This window comes from Chiloscyllium punctatum, chromosome 49 (genome assembly GCF_047496795.1).
Source record: "Chiloscyllium punctatum isolate Juve2018m chromosome 49, sChiPun1.3, whole genome shotgun sequence".
NCBI lineage: Eukaryota > Metazoa > Chordata > Chondrichthyes > Orectolobiformes > Hemiscylliidae > Chiloscyllium > Chiloscyllium punctatum.
The window spans coordinates 35,282,909-35,297,804 of NC_092787.1; the positions used below are offsets into that span (position 1 = coordinate 35,282,909).

The 14,896-nt window shown below is 42.3% G+C and overlaps 2 protein-coding genes across 11 annotated transcripts in view; one reads left to right on the forward strand and one right to left on the reverse strand.

The window, feature by feature from the left end:
- The window catches only part of LOC140469556 (uncharacterized), a 95,327-nt gene that overhangs the window by 46,626 nt on the left and 33,805 nt on the right, over positions 1–14,896 (reverse strand). The window lies entirely within an intron of this gene.
- LOC140469552 (uncharacterized) overlaps positions 1–14,896 on the forward strand; it is a 42,778-nt gene that overhangs the window by 20,859 nt on the left and 7,023 nt on the right. For 8 of the 10 annotated variants that reach the window (XR_011956154.1, XM_072566170.1, XM_072566166.1 and 5 more), the window contains one exon: positions 10,985–11,089. The exons of 1 other annotated variant lie outside the window; for it this stretch is intronic. The gene's annotated coding sequence lies outside the window, so the exon portion shown is untranslated. Of the gene's footprint in view, positions 1–1,834; positions 1,953–10,984; positions 11,090–14,896 lie in introns of all 10 variants that reach the window. One more of the 10 variants, XM_072566171.1, reaches the window with a different exon arrangement.

The window sequence follows — 14,896 nt, forward strand, 5'->3', positions numbered from 1 at the left end:
TAGCATCATCTCTCAACTTCCTATGCTCAAGTGAAAGAAGTCCTAGCCTATTAAGCCTCTACCTCTATCGAAATCCTCCATTTCCAGCAACATCCTGATAAATCTCTTCTGAATATTCTCCAGCCTGATAATATCCTTCCTATAAGATGGACTCTCCTTCTAGACACCGTACTCAAGAAGACATCTGACCAACATTCTGTACTACCTCAATATAATGTCTTAACTCCTGTACTCCATGATCTGAGCAATAACGGTAAGTCAGCTAAATACCTTAACTACCCTGTCCATATGTGACACAAACTTCAAAGACCTGAATCCTTATGTGTCTCTTAGCTTTAAGTATTGTTGTAGTTCTGCTTTTAATTGTATAAATCCTACCCTTGTTCGTTTTACCAAAACATAATCTCTTGCATTTTTCCAAATTAACTGCCAATCTTCAGCCCATTGATCCAACTTATCAAGATCTCTTATAATCTCTGATAATGGAAACCCACTGTACCACCAATTTTAGCATCACCAACAAACTTACTAACCATGCCTTCTATATTCTCATCTTGATCATTTTATATAAATGACCAGCAAAATTGGACCCAGCACCAATCCCTGTGGAGCACTGTTGCAAACAGGCCTCCCGTCTGTTATTTTCCACCATTCTGTCTCCTGCTTTTAAGCTAATTTTGTTCACAATTAGCAACTTCACCCTGAATCCCATGTGAGCTAACTTTACTACCATGTGGAACCTTGTCAAAAGCTTTACTAAAGTCCAAATAAACAGTGTCTACCACTCTGCCCTCATCAATCTTCTTCATTATGACCTCAAAAAAACTCAATCTAGTGAGACACCCTCCCTCAAAGCCATGCTGGCCATCCCTAATGATTCCACACCTTTCCAAATGCATATAAATCCTATCTTTCAGAACCATCCCTAGCCACATACCCACCACCGAAGTCAGGCTCACAAGTTTATAGTCCCTAGACCTCTCCTTTTCAACCTTTCTTGAACAATGGTGCAACATCAACCACTCTCCGGTCATCAGGCATCTCACTCACATTTATAGATGATGCAAATCTTTCTACAAGAGGCCCTGCAATTTCCTCCCTAACCTCCCAAAAAAATCCTGGACTACTCTAGGTCAGGTCCTGGAGATGTATCCACCTTTTATGCTTTCTAAGGTTTTCTGCTCTTCCTCTTCTGTAATGTGAACTGTTTTCAAAACATCAATATTTATTTGCCAGAGTTCTCTGGCCCCTGTTTGCTTCTCTGCCGTAAAAGCAGATGGATAATATTTATTTAATATCTCTCCCATCTCCTGAGTTTCAACAGAAGGCGGCTTTTTTGATCTTTCAGTGGTTGTACTCTATTTGCTCTCTTACTCTTAATGTACTTGTAGAATCAGTTTGCATTATCTTTACCTTATCTCATAATCTCTTTTTTTTTTGCCTTCCTGATCTCCCTGTTGAGAATACCCCAACAATATTTAAACTGCGATTTTTGAGAAGATTTGTAGCTTAGGTTGAGGTTCTGGTTGTAAATTTGGTCTCAGACCATGCTCGGTAACATCAGTGGGCCTCCCGTGAAGCGCTGGTGTTTCTGTCCCACTATTTATCTGTGTCTTGGTCTGTTAAGGTATGTGATATCATTTGCGGTTCTTTTTCTCAGGTTGATAAGTGGGATCCAAATCAATGAGTTTATTGACGGAGTTCCAGTTTGAATGCCATTCCGGTCTGAGAACAAACCTACTGGCTTAACGAGCAACCTGAACTTTTTTTTTACTGTTTTGAGATTTATTTGAACTAATTTTACAGATTTTTCAACAGCCAAGCCTTTATCTAGTCTACAGGGAGTGGTTGTAGGGAGAAGCCGTAACGAGGAGTGAGTATAAATCTCACTGTGCTTGGGGAGCACAGCCTAGTCTGCAGGGAGCATTTCGAGGGAGGAGATGTAACATGGAGTGAGTATAAAACTCAGTGATCCTATTGTGAACTGCAGTGACCACATTTGCAGCTAGTGTTGAAAGGGGTGGATAGATAGTATCCTTTGCAAGCCGGATCAGGAGTCCCGCATGGCGTGTTGCCTATGCGGTGCAGGGCATAGCTGACCAGCTTGAAAGGATATTGGAGCGGAAGGGGGAGGATCCAGTTATTGTGGTCCACGTTGGGACTAACAACACAGGCAAGACTAGATGGAGGACCTATTTGGCGTTTATCAAGCACTAAGAATGAAATTAAGGAACAGGTCGTCAGGAGACTACAATGGAATGATGGAGGACTTGGTTAGAGTAGACTGAAAACAAAGACTTTGAGTTGATGAGTGGTGGAGGACTTTCAAAACAATTTTTCAATGCTCAGCAAAAGCATAATCATGTGCAAAGGAAGGACTGTTAGAAAAGTGGTAATCTGCATTGGGTGTCTAAGGAAATAAGGGAGGCTATCTAATTGAAAGAGAAGGCATACAAAGTGGCCAAGATCAGCGGGAAACTAGAAAATTGGGAAAGCTTTAAAGGTCAACAAAAAGCTACAAGAAGAGCTGAAGAGAAAAGTAAGATAGAGCATGAGGAAAAAGCTCGCTCAGAATATAAAGACAGATAGCAAAAGTTTCTTTAAATATATGAAAAGAAAGTGTGGCTAAAATAAACATTAGTCCTTTTAGAGGATGAAAAGGGACATTTAGTCATGGGATACGATGAAATGGCTGAGGCATTGTATAGGTACTTTGTGTCGGCATTCACAGTGGAGGGCATGAATAACATGCCAGAAATTGATAGAGATGAAGTTAAGTGAGGACCTGGAAACGATCATTATCATGGAGGAGGTAGTGTTGAGCATGCTAATGGAGCTACGGATAGACAAGTCTCCTGGCTCTGATGGAATGTATCCCAGGGTACTAAATGAGATGGCAGGAGAAATAGCAAGTGCACTTGTGGTAATTTTCTAAAGTTCACTGGACTCTGGGGCAGTTCTGGTGGATTGGAAAACAGCAAATATGAAGCCACTGTTTAAAAAGGGTGGTAGACAAAAGATGGGGAATTTTAAAGACTGGTTGGTTTAACTTCTGTAGTGGGGAAGATGCTTAAATCTATTATCAAGGAAGAAATAGCAAGGCATCTAGATAGAAATAATCCCATTGGGCATATTCAGCATGGGTTCATGAATGAGAGATCATGCTTAACTAATCTTTTGGAATTCTGTGAAAGCATTGAGCATGATGGATAGCGGGGACAGAGTAGATGTGGTGTATCTAGATTTCCAGAAGGCCTTTGACAAGGTGTCGCACAAGAGGCTGCTGCATAAGGATAAAATGTATGGTTTAGGAGTAAAGTACTAGCATGGATAGAGGATTGGATGACTAACAGGAAGCAAAGTGGGGATAATAAGTGCTATTCTGGTTGGCAGTGATGAATGAAGTACTTCAGGGATCAGTGTTGGGAATGTAATTATTCACAACTTACATGGAGGATTTGGAGTTGAGGACCACATGTAGTGTGTCAGTTTGCAGATGACACTAAGATGAGTGGCAGAGCAAAGTTTGCAGAAGAACGTAGATACATTGAGTAGGCAAAGGTCTGGCAAATGGAATACAATATTAATAATTGTGACGTCATCCATTTTGGTAGGAGTAACAGTAACCAGGACTGTCACTTGAATGCTTTAAAAAAAGAAGCATGCTGCTGTGTAGGGGGACCCAGGTGTCTTTGTACATGAATTACTGAAGGTTGGTCTTCCTGTACAACAGGTAATTAGGAAGGCAAATGGAGTTTATCCTTCCTTGGTAAAGAGATTGAGTTTAAAATGAGGGACAAACAAAGAAAATTACAGAACAGGAACAGGCCCTTTGGCTCTCTAAGCCTGCGCCGATTCAGACCTTCTCTGAACCTATCGCCTGCTTTCTGAGGGTCTGTCTCCCTCTGCTTCCTGCCCATTCATGTATCTGTCTTAAATAATACCATCATGCCTGCCTCTACTACTTCCACTGGCAACGCATTCCAAGCACCCACCACCCTCTGCTCAAGAACTTTCCACGCATATCTCCTCTAAACTTCTTCCCTCTTAACTTTGAACTTGTGACCCCTAGTAATTGAGTCCCCCTCTCTGGGGGAAAAAGCTTCATGCTATCCGCCCTGTCTATACCTCTCGTGAGGTAATGTTCCAGCTGTACAGGGTGCTGGTGAGGCTATACCTTGAGTACTGCATGCACTTTTGGTCTCCTTACCTGAGAAAGGATGTACAGGCACTAGAGGGGTTGCAGAGGACGTTCACTAGATTGATTCCGGAGTGGAGGGGGTTGGCCTATGTGGAAAGACTTAGTAGACTAGGATTATATTCATTGGAATTCAGAAGAATGCGAGGCGATCTTATAGAAACCTATAAAATTCTGAATTGAATAGATAAGCTAGACATAGAAGGAATGTTTCCACTGGCAGCTGAAACTAGGAGAAGAGGGAAATTAAGGGGAGCAGATTTAGAACTGAATTGAGAAGGAACTTCTTCACCCAGACGGTTGTGAATCTATGGAATTACCTGCCCAGCTAATGCTACTTCAGTAAATAGCTTTAAAGCTATGATAGTTTTTTTTTTGAACAGTGAAGGAATTAAGAGATACGGTGAGAGTATGGGTAAGTGGATCTGAGGCCATGAAAAGATCATCTGTGATTTTATTGAGTGGCAGAGCAGGCTCAGAAGGCCAAATGGCCTACTTCTGCTCCTAGTTCTTCTGCTCTTAACACTGTCGTAGTCCCAGTCAGTGTTAGGAAATGAAAATCACCTACTATTACAACCTTGTTATTATATATCTCTGAGATCTCTCTTCATGTTTGTTCCTCAATTTCCCTCCATAGTACAATCCCATCAAGGTGAATATCTTTATTAATTCAAAAACTCTATAATGAGTAGGGTGAGGGTTTTTTTAACATATGTCTTACTGAGATCTGTTTCTTGATTACATTTTAAAATATAAAACATGGGTATTAAGTTATTCTAGGGTAGTGTCTTTAGAGCAGTAAGACTGTACTTTTTTTCTGGTCTATAGATTAAGGTGCAGAGATGGCTTTTTGTGGAGTGACATGCTCTTTCTGTCAGATATGGGCAATTAGCGAGAATTTCAATGACCCCGATGATTATGTGTGCAGGAAGTGTGTTTGGTTGCAAATTCTATCTGATCACGTGGATTAGTTGGAGTGGCAGTTAGAGGCACTGAGGAATTTACAAGAGCTGGGGTGTGATGGATGACTGGCAGAGCTGAGTGGGAGCGAGCGGAGTGCTTCCCTTAATTTTGAGCAGAGAAACAATTACCTTGGGGATTTGTGGCCTTCACTTCAGGAGTAGAGCTGAGAGGAGTGCAACCTGGGAAGGTAAGAGTTTCTGATTGGGGGTTTTGACTGAGGGGGAATCACAGGAGGGATTGAATTGGCTAATAAGGGGTCTGCTAAATTTTGAATCTGTTAAATTATTGGTTATAACTTGTGTTCAGTTTGAGATAATACAAAGTGATATAAAAGCAGTTTAATTCTTTTTTTTAAATTCAAAACTCTTTAACTAAAATAAGGATGGAGGGTCAGGTGCTATGTTGTTTCTGCATGACACAGGAGCTTGTGGATGCCATTGTGGTTCCCAGTGAGCATATCTGTAGTAGTTAGTTGCTGGAGAAACCTGGCTCTGAATCGATGAGCTTCAAGTTTTGCGACCCATCAGCGAAAGTGATAGAGTTATCCAGATGCTGTGTTTCAGGAGACAGTCACACCCCTTAGGTTAACAAACTTGGATTTGGCCAGTGATCAAAGAGGAGGGTGTGGTTATGAGTGAGGCGGATACAGGGATCCAGCAGGTAAAGTTGAAGGAGCCTCAGCCCTGTCCTTGCTCAACAGATTCAAGAGTTTTGCTCCCTGTGTGGATGGGAATGGGGACTGCAGGGAGGATGAGTCGACTGACCACGCATTGTGGTGCAGGGAGCCATTCAAGTGCGGGAGAGTAGAGAAATGTTGTTATAATTTGGGATAGTGTAGTTATGGGCATAGACACTGTTCTCCTTGGATTGAAAGTTCTGAAAAGTTGTGTTGCGTACCTGGTGCTCAGGTTCAGGGTATCTCATCCGGACTGCAAAGGAACTTGGAATGGGAGGGTAACGATCCAGTGGTCATAGTCCATGTAGCTACCAATGATATAGATAAAATTAGGGCAGAGGTTCTGCTAAAGGGGAATGAACAGCTAGGAGCTAAATTAAGAAGCAGAACCATAAAGGTAATAATCTTTGGATTACTACCTGAGCCACGAGCTAATTGGCACTGGGTCAATAAGATGAAGCAGGTAAATGTGTGGCGCAAAGATTGGTTTGGCAGAAACTGGTTTGGACATTGGTCATGGGACATTGGCACCAGCACTGGGGAAGGAGGGGTGGTGGGGGAGGGTTCAGTGATAGAGGAAGTTAGAAAACCTAAAAGGAGGAAGTATGGGTGCAGGCTAGCCATGTGGCAGATGCTTACCAGGCATTAAAAGTGAGGAATAGAACAGGTGAATATCTTTATGCACTAAGGAATTATATTAAAGTAGGGAAATTTACCCTTTGAACAAATTTGAAAGCTTCATATCTGAATGTACGAAGCATTTAAAATGAAAAAGAACTAGTTGTGCAAATAGATGTGAACGGGTATGGTGTATTTGGGATTATTGAGACATGCTGCAGGGTGACCCTGGATGTCCCAGGATATGCACTGTTTAGGAAGGACAGGCAAAAAGGAAAAAGTGGTAGAGTGGCATTGCTGGTGAAAGAGGAAATTAACACAATAGTGAAAAAGGATATTAGCTCTGACAATATGGAATATGTATAGGTAGAGTTGAGAAATATCAATGGGCAAAAATCATGAGTGGGTGTCATGTTTAGACCCCCAAATTGCAGTGATGTTGGGAGTGGCATCGAACAGGAAATTAGAGATGCATTTGATAAGGGAAAATCTGTGGACATGGGTAATTTTAATCTGCACATTGTTTGGGCAAATCAAATTTAGCTACAATGCCATAGAGGAGGAATTTCTAGAGTGTATACGGGATGGTTTTTTTGATCAATATTTGGAATAGCGCAGCAGGTCAGGCAGCATCCAAGGAACAGGAGAATCGATGGTTCGGGCATAAGCCCTTCTCGCTTATGCCCGAAACGTCGATTCTCCTGTTCCTTGGATGCTGCCTGACCTGCTGCGCTTTTCCAGCAACACATTTTCAGTTGTGATCTTCAGCATCTGCAGTCCTCACTTTCTCCTAAATATTTGGAATAATCAACTAGAGAGCAGGCCATCTTCGAGTGGTTACTGTATAATGAGAAGGGAATCATTGCCAGTCTAGCTATCTGAGACCCTTTGGGGATGAGTGAACGTAACATAGTAGAATTTTCTGAAGGTGAAGAGTGAAATAGTTGATGCATAGACTAGGGTGCTGAATGTTAATGGTGAGGGGGAGAGGGGCGCATATGTGGAATCTCATAGACACTAACAAAATTCTAACATTCTGGACAGGATAGATACAGGGAGGGTGTTCCAGAAGGTAGGTGTGTCCAGAACCAAATGTCACAGTTTGAGGATTTGGGGTGGACCATTTAGGATGGAGATGAGACATTGTTTCACCCAAAGAATGGTGAGCCTGTGGAATTCATTGCCTCAAGAAATAGTTGATGCCAGAACATTGAATGTATTCAAGGGGCACTTAGATATAACACTTGGGGTGAATCAGAGCAAAGATTATTGGGAGAAAGTGGGAGTAGCTATTGAGTTGGATGTTAATAAAGGACAGCTGAGAGATGTTTGAGGATTTATCCACTGACGTTAGAAACAAGGAAGGAGCAGTCACCCTGTTGGGAGTTTTCTATAGGCCTCTGAATAGTTCTGGGGATGTAGAGGAAAGGATAGCGAAAATGATTCTTGATAAGAGTGTGAGTAACAGGGTAGTCGTTATGGGGACCTTAACTTCGTCAATGTTGACTGGGAATACAATCGTTCAAGTAGTTTAGATGGATCAGTTTTTGTTCAATGTGTGCTGGAGGGTTTTCTGACACTGTGTAGACAGGCCAACAAGAGGTGATGCTGTATTGGATTTGGTATTGGGGAATGAACCCGGCCAGGTGTTAGACTTGGAGATAGAGGAGCACTTTGGCAATAGTGACCATAATTCAGTTATGTTTACAATAGCAATGGGCAGGTATAGGTATATACCAGAGAGAGAGGTATAACTGGGGGAAAAGTAATTATGATGCAATGAGGCAAGATTTAGGATGCATAGGATGGAGTAGAAAACTGCAGTGGATGGACACGCTTGAAGTGTGGAGCTTATTCAAGGACAATTATTCAAGGAACAGCTACTGCGTGTCCTTGATAAGTAAATACCTATCAGGCAGGGAGATAGTTGTCGAGAGAGGAAACCATGGCTATGTAAAGAAGTTGAAGCTCTTTTCAAGAGGAAGAAGGTGGCATATTTAAGGATGAGGCATGAAGGCTCAGTCAGGAGGCTTGAGAGTTATGTTAGTCAGAAAAGATCTCAAAAGAGAGGGCTAAGAAGAACCAGGAGGGGACATGAGAAGTTGGTGGATAGGATCAAGGAAAACCTTAAGGCTTTCTGTAGGTATATTGGGAATAAAAGTGACTAGAGTAAGATTAGGGCCAATCAAAGATAGTCATGGGAAGTGGTGTGTGGAATCTGAGGACATAGGGGAAGTGCTTAATGAATACCTTTTCATCCATATTCACATTGGAAAATGGCAATATTAGTGAAAATATAGAGATTGAATTGTGGTTGACAAAGAGGAGGTTTTAGCAATTTTGGAAGATCTGAAAATAGATAAGACCCAGGTTTGGATGAGATTTATCCTCTGATTCTCTAGGATGCCAGGGAGGAGATTGATGACATAAAGATCAAAGCCAAAGGTGCTCTACACTGTCGACAGGAGTAGTGTCAGAAGACTCGAGGATAGCATATGTTGTTCCCTTGTTTAAGAAGGGGAGTCTGGACAAACCTGGTAATTATAGGCCAGTGAGCCTTACTTTGGTTGTGGGTAAGGTGTTGGTAAAGGAAGAGATAGGATTTATAATAATCTGGAAAGGAATTATTTGATTGGGGATAGTCAACAGTTTTGTGAAGGGTAGGTCATGCCTCTCTAACCTTGTTGAATTTTTCAACAAGGTATTAAAACGGGTGGATGAAGGTAAAGCAGTTGATGTGGTGAATATGGACTTGTGTAAGGAGTTTGATAAGATTCGACACAGTGGGCTATTGCACAAAATAGAGTTTCAGGATTGAAGGTGATTTAGCGGTTTGGACTAGAAATTGGCTAGCTGAAAAAAGACAGTGTGTGGTGGTTGATGGGAAATGTTCATTCTGGAGCTGAGTTACCAGTGGTGTGCTGCAAGGATCTGTTTTGGGGCCATTGCTGTTTGTCATTTTTATAAATGATCTGGATGTGGGTGTAGAAGGATGGGTTAGTAGATTTGCAGATGACACTCGGTAGCAGAGTTATGGATAGTGCTGAAGGATGTTGTGGGTTACAGACAGACATAGATAAGATGCAGAGCTGGGCGGAGAAGTGTCAAATGGAGATTAAGATGGAAAAGTGTGAGATAGTTCACTTGGAAGTAACAGGAATGCAGAGTACTGTTAAAATTGTTGGCAGTGTAGATGAATGGAGAGATCGGTATCCAGGTACATAAATCCCTGAATGTTGCCAAATAGGTTGATAGGGTTGTTAAGAAGAAATATGGTGTGTTGGGTGTTTATTGGTAGGGGGATTGAATTTCGGAGCCACGAGGTCATGCTTCAGCTGTACAAGACTCTGGTAAGGCCACACATGGAGAATTCCGTACAGATCTGGTCACCGCATTATAGGAAGGATGTGGAAGCTTTGGAAAGGATGCAGAGGAGATTTACTAGGTTGTTGCCTGGTATGGAAGAAAGGTCTTACGAGGAAAGGCTGAGGGAACTGAGGCTGTTTTCATCAGAGAGAAGGTTGAGAGGTGACTTAATCGAGATGTATATGACAATCAAGGTTAGATAGGTACATTTCTAGACTGTGTGACTCTAATGAATGAAGATGAGTTTCTCTTCTGGAGCAGCAGTTTGGGTAATTCTCCTTGGAGCAAAGAAGTTTAGACTGTGATTTAGTCCAGGTGCAGAGTTGTTCCAGGATATTTAAATTGGAGAGAAAATTTCTTAAAATTGTTGCAATTTGTTTAACCACTTTCAGGTAATTGTCACCCTGCATTATTTGCCAATGTGAAGAGTATTTTACTCAGTAAGTTCTGAGCATCTGGAACAGTCTGAACAGCAGCTGGATGCAGATTTAGCAGTTATTGTCAAGAGATTTGGAGTGTAACAGTTTAAAAAAACATTTGGAAAGCTATGGGCAAATAGCAGGGGAGATGGGACAGATTTGGACCATTTCCAGAGGGAGAGTGTACAGTCCTAATGGGTTGAAAGTCACCAGCCCCTGTGCTCTCTGATACTGCCCCATAACCTGTGAATAATGAAGCTCATCCCAGGGCAGAGAAAGGGAGGATCTGCCACTCACCTCACAAGCTGATTGACAGCAGGTCACTGACCAATAAGAGGAGAGTGGGCAGGGATGACATACTAAACAGAAGCAGCTGGTTGTCTAACCAATGAGGGGCAATGCTGGCTGGATCACGTTGGGGAGGAGATGGGAAAGATGGGGAGATACAGTGGAAACCGGGAGTCAGTCTGGACTGGGAGATTTCATGGACATCCGGTAGACCTGAATTAGAAACCATAGGTCCTGCATTTGTAGTAATGGGAAAACAGCTGCAAGCTTTCAGCAGTGATAGGCTGTATATTTACTGGAGGCAAGATGCAGTGAAGTAATGCTTCCTGCGTAGGGATGGGGCGATTTGTAGAGGAACATTTTCACAGCAAATTGAAACCAAGAGAAATGTCTGTCTTTTCTAAATTTTCTATCCTGGACTGACAGTGATTTTTCTTGTGTCAATTCATTTTACAGGATACTAATTGAGAATAATTGAGACTGGGATCTCAAACAAGTTCTGACACTCAGGAGAGTCATCAAGATCTGAATATCATTGGCTTTAACAGTGGAAGGAGAAAGGTTTGTCTGTTCTCTCTGTGGGAAAATATCTCCAATATGTTTGTAAGTCGAAAAGCAGCTAGATGTTTAAATTCATTGTTAGTTCACCCTTGCGTTATGTGCTCCGTTCTGGACCTTGCAGCTGTAGAAGGAGATATTAGCCTGAGAGGGAGCACAGATTTACCCTCATTGGTCTAGACTCTTTTTGAAAAGAACTGATATATTTGATCCTAATCACTCACTTCATAATTTTAAAGCTATAAAGTCCTCATTCTCAATTACTTGTACACTTGCTTTTAAAATTCGTTATGGACTTGAATTGCAGCACTTTTTCAAGTGGAATGTTCCAGATCCTGACAACTCTCAGTTGATCCAGCAGCTGCTGAAGTCCATGTTGTGTCTGGAGGTTATAAAGATGAGATGATGTTCCCTGAGCTACACTGGAACAGTACAGGAGGTGTGAGCAGTCAAGTAAATGACAAGGCTGCACTGAGGGATGCTTGGTTCAATGAGAGTGCTTTGGAATGAGGTGGAAACAGACAGTGAGGTGAGACTGGGAGAAGGTGAGGCTGAAAGGTTGAGTGTGGTGTCTCAGTCTCAAAGTCACACAGTTGCAATGGGAACAGCCAATTTGGAAGGGATATCTGCGAAAATGTTTTTTAACAATTTTTAAAGTATAATATATCAGCCTGAGTAAAGTTTTCAATTATAATACATGTTTGAAATGAAGATTGCTAGCTCATTCAAAATCTCTTAGCAGGAGTAACTAACTGAATGTAGAGAGAAAGCATGACAGGAGACCTCAGACATGTGGTGTGCCCCCCTTGTATAATGTGAGAAATCAGGGACGCTTCCAGTGTCCCTGACAGCTATGTGCCAGAAGTGTGTCCATGTGCAGCTACTAGGTAACTGCTTTTCAGAGCTGGAGCTGTGTATGGAGCATCTGTGATACTGAAAATGTTATGGACAGCACATTTAACAAGTTGGTCACACTACATGTGAGGATTACGCAGGCAGAAAGTGTAGCCATCAAATAAAGTAAGTAAAAGACTGAGGAAGGAAGTGCAAGAGTGGTCATCCCCCTCGCATACAGATATATCACTTTTTGGATTCTATTTGTGTGGTGGAGTGGCCTCTCAGCAAATCAGCAACAGCCAGGTTCATCACACCACAGATAGCTCTACAGCGAAAGAAGGGGAAAGAGAGTGTGGCAGGGCTATAATGACAGGGCAGTAAATAATCTGGGATAGGCGGGCACCTCTGTGGCCACAGACATGAATCGAGGACAGTAGTGCCAGGATCTCTGATATAATGGTTTGGTTGAAGGATGCTCTGGAGCTGGAAGGTAAACAGTCTGTGGTCATGGAACATGGAGGTATCAAGGCCATCACTAACAAAGGAAAGAGGATCTGAAAGCTGAAAATAGGCAATGCATTAAAGTCCAGGTCCTCAAATGCAACAATGTCAGACATTGCCAATGCCATGTCGTAATGAGAGAAGGAATAAGAGGATAGATCAGATGACTGTGGTTGAAGATATGGTTTGCCAGAGATGGGTTTAGATTCAGGTGTTGGGACCATTTCTGTGTTAAGTAGGACCTGTACAAGCCTGAATGGTTGCCCCTGAGTAGAGCAGAGACAAATCTCCTCTTGCAGGCTTTTGCTAATTCCGTTTGAGGTTTTAAATTAGTATGGCAAAGGGGTGGGAACCGAAGTGTAGGCTTCGATGGGTCAGATTTAGATCAGGAAATGGGAGGTAGAATATTGGTTAGTGATGCACTCATCAGCTCAAAGGCAAAAGAAAGGAGGATTAAATAAGGATCGATCCTCTTATACCAGTCCCCTCATTTCAGGATCAGTCCAGTGAACCTTCTTTACTCTGCCCCAAAAGCCAGAGGATCATTCCTGGGGAAAGGAGAACAAAGAGATACACACAGTACTCCCAATGTGGTCTCAGTAAAGCCTTTACAGAATATATCCCTGCTCCTGAACTTGAATCCTATCACTACAAAGGCGAATGTATCACTGTATTCTTCACTGCTTGCTGCTCCTGCCTGCTTCCTTTTTTTATTCATTTGTGGGGCTTGGGCATTGCTGGCTGGCCAGCATTTATACCCCATTTCTATTTGCCCTTGAAAGGGTGGTGGTCAGCTGCCTCCTTGAATCTGTGTAGTCCACGTGCTGTGGGCTGACCGACAATGTCAGGAGGGAGGGAATTCCAAGATTTTGACCCAATGACTCTGAAGGAACTCTTCCAAAAAGAAAGAAGCACAGAATAAAACTGGGTCAGAGTCTCCAATGTAGAATTGTTGAACACAATGTCCCCATCGTATCCGTGCTAGTCATCAAGCACCTATTTACTCCAATCCCATTTTCAGGCACTCAGCATGTATCCTGTATTGTAGTGCCTTGTATAATCATCTAAACATGTCTTCAAAGTTGTAATGTTACCTGCATCTGTCACCATTTCAGATGCTGCCAGATCTATTGAGTGTTTCCAGCACTTTGTTTCTCTTTTAGATTTCCATCAATTTGTTTAATCTGTTAGAGTCATAGAGTTATACAGCACGGAAACAGATCCTTCAGTCCAACTCATCCATCTCGACCAGTTAACCTAAACTGATCCAGTCCTATTTGCAAGTGTTTGGCCCATATTCCTGTGAAAAATTCCTATTCATGTACCCATCCAGATGCCTTTTAAATGTTGTAATTGTACCTGCCTCCACCATTACCTTGTTCCATACATGCACCACCTTCTGCATGAAAACATTCCCCCCTCGGGTCCCTTTTAAATCTTTCCCCCCTCTCATTAAAGCAATGCCCTCAAACTTGCGACAAAATGACCTTAGCTATTCATCCTATCCGTGCTCCTCCATAAAGTAACCCCTCAGCTTCCGACACTCCAGGGAAAAAAACCCATCCTATTCAGCCTCTCCCTTTAACTCAAACCCTCCAATCTTACAACCTTGTAGATGTTTTCGGAAACCTTTTGAAGTTTAACAGCATAAATTTAGAGAGATGTACAGTCTGGAAACAGACCCTTCAGTTCAACTTGTCTATGCAGACCATTAAACACAGTATTCTAAAAGTGGCCCAACCAATTTCCTGTATATCTACAACATAGTGTCCCAACTCCTTTACTCAGTACACTGACAAATAACAGCGAGAGTACCAAACGCCGCTTTCACTATCCTGTCTGCCTGCAATTCTACTTTCACGGAACTATGAACCCCGACTCCAAGGTCTCTTTGTCCTGCAACACTTGCCAGGAATTTGCTTTTAAGTGTATAAGTCCTACCCTGATAACATCTTTCTGAAATCAGGGAGACGAGAATTGTGCACTGTATTCTAAAATTAGCCTCACCAATGTTCTGTAGAGCCACAATGTGACCTCCCAATTCGTATACTCAATCATAGAGTCCCTACAGTGTGGAAACAGGCTATTGAGCCTATGAGTTCACACCAACCGTCTGAAGAGTATCCTGTCCCTTCAACCCTGCATTTTCCACAGCTAATGCACCTCATGTGCACATTTTTGGACAGCGAAAGGAAACCAGTGAACACCTGGAGGAAACCCATGCAGACACGGAGAACGTGCAAACTCCACATTGAGAGTGGAATCAAACCCAAGTCTCTTTATTGATCAATAAAGGCAAGTGTGCCAAGTGCCACCATCAGTGCCCGCTTTACCTGAATCTCCTCTTCCCAGGAACTCTGCACTTGTTCTTAGCGCTTCGGAGGGATTTGAGAATATGGAGAGAAAGCAGGAAAAGGATTGATTTGTAAATCTATAAAACACCTCTCCTTCATGTATGTCACTCCCACATCT